This window comes from Salarias fasciatus, chromosome 16 (genome assembly GCF_902148845.1).
Source record: "Salarias fasciatus chromosome 16, fSalaFa1.1, whole genome shotgun sequence".
Taxonomy (NCBI): Eukaryota; Metazoa; Chordata; class Actinopteri; order Blenniiformes; family Blenniidae; genus Salarias; species Salarias fasciatus.
Window position 1 is genome coordinate 10,311,436 of NC_043760.1, and position 2,579 is coordinate 10,314,014.

Genomic DNA, 2,579 nt, shown 5'->3' on the forward strand with positions numbered 1-2,579 from the left:
ATGTTCGTATTAAGCTGGGGTCATAAAGGCTTTGGCAAACAGACAGATTTTCAGATGGATTCAAATCATTTTGGAGTTTTACAGTTCCAGAAAAAAAAAAATCATTTTATTCAGTAAATGTTTAAAGATCACTGGTTTGTTTGAAGAGGTGAAGTCAGAGGTAGATTCCTCCTCTTTACAATGGAGTTTGTGTTTCCAGAGATGAGGCCACATCTACATACTGATCCTGGCTGCTTGTACAGCAGTTTGCACCAATGTGGCCCCACACAAAGCGTCTGCTTCAGAGGAAAAACTGCTGCGAGGTCGCCACATGAAGGTCGATGGCTTGAACCACATGGCGTCAGGAATATCAAAATGTATAAATGTATAAAGCTGAGCAGACAACAGTCTGCAGCTCATACATCTTTTCTGAACTCAACACTCGCCCTCCTCTTCAGGAATGTATTTTCGAGCCAAGGGTTGTATTTACTTTGACTCAGAAAAAAGAGTGACTAATACTTTTGACTGAATCTACTCAGTATTTTTAATGGATGAAAAAGATGACATGTTAAATTTGCAGACGATGAGCTGATAAATTTTGGGTGCTGAACTAAGAAGAAATTGAATTTAGCAAAGTAGAGACTTAGAATAAATGGAAGACCAAAAGGCCACTGGCTCATTTGATGAAATCCTCGCAGTATGAATCACTTCCTTGCAGGCTTTGTTGTAGATTTTCCTTGAACCACTCATCCATCAGTACATGTGTTCCCTGCTTTACTTCCTCTTCATTGAAAAAGGTTGAGATCACATGTACCCACAGCCGTCTTGTTACTCTCTATATGACTCTACGAATAGTCTTAAGTGTCTGTCAATCTCTCTTGCCATGTATTCTTCCTGTCCAAACTGAATTATTCGTGCCACAGTTGTTTGATCTGTAGTTTGTAAGTGTGCGGTCACAAACGTGCATCATCTCATTGTGATGTGACAGAATCGTGCTTTTCATGTTTATAGAGCTCCTACTGCATGCTTCGCTGTTATAGCAACACGGCAAGATGGTTGAATCAAAAATGTAACTTTACAGATGAGAGATGTGCAGCACTTCAGACATAAAGACTCTACATCAGACTCCAAAAGAAATGTAATGGCAATATATGAATTATTTGGATAAATCTGCCATTATTTATGGTAGATCTGGAAAAAGTTGGATTCTTTTGGTAAGTAAGGGATAAAAACACCTGACATAAAATCTCTTCCAGAAATCATGTGACACCTTTAAATTTCACGAGTGTAATTCTTTCATTCAGTCCGTCTTCTTCTCGAGAGGTGGGTGACGTTAGCATCTCAGCTCTCTCAGGCCCCTCCTGCTGCGTTATAAAGCTATGGCAGTTCAGGAAGGTGCATCGAAGAGCAGGTGAGACATCCTCAAAGACCTTTTCTCATCATCCTCAAGGCAAAAAAGATGATTGTTTCATTGTAAAGAGAGGCGAGGGGTCGAGCCGGGTCCTTTTTTAACTTCAGCCAGAATTTGGTGAAACAGCCAGAGAGGACTCTCATACTTTCAACCCAACAGTAAGTCTTTATGTCGGCTCAAAGATGCTTTAAAACTAGACAGTAAAACCATGGCGAGTATTGTTTGGATCTGAATCAGTTTGAAAAGTGTTCAGGAGGATCTGAAGACTCCTTCAAACTGATGACAGCTTTCTGCTTTTTGTCACAGATTGTGTTGGCTTTGTTTTTAAACTATAGCGGCAGATTATTGTGTTGATGCTGTCAGTGTGGTGTAAACTCCCCAGAGCTGGAATGCCTTTAAAGTCCAATCTGTCCTGACACAATGCTGAGTTTACATGTGAACACCGGATTGTTTCTGTCTTCCCTTCAGTTGGAGCTGCAATGAGGCGGCCAGCGATCCTCTGCGCTGCTGTGCTCCTGCTGCTGAGTCAAGTTATAAGTGGATTTGAGGAAGATGATGCAATGCTTAGCAGAAGTAAGGTTTTGTCAAATCTCCAGTGTTATGTGACTACACAGTGCACAAAGATTAGAAAAGTCAATCGTAAAATTATTTAACTTATATAAAAAAAGAAAAAAATTGTGTGTCCAGCATTTGAAAGCTGCAAATAAACACATAAACATACACATGCAATACATTAGAATACACCAAAGGTTCACTATAATCACATGGTTCAATGGATGGATGGTTTGATGGATTAATGGTTGGATGGATGATGGATGGATGGACGGATGGTTGGATGGATGGACGGATGGATGGACGGATGGATGGATGGATGGATGGATGGACGGATGGATGGATGGATATGGATGGTTGGGTGGATGGAAGGATGGAGGGGTCATTCCCCTCACTCTCCTTCAGAACCTTTTCAGGGTCACTGACCATCTCATCCTCCCATCCCAGGTGGTGGGTTTTCGCCCGTCTTTCTCATGTGTTGTTTTGTTGTCCGCACCGCTCAGGTCCCGACATCGACGCTTCCTGGTACGCAAGCCGAGGGGTCAGACCAGTTGGGAGGTTTGGCCGGAAAGTCCTGAGGAGCAAACAGCGTCTGACTTTCATACCAGGCAGAGTTTACAGACCAGTAGCAGTGCTT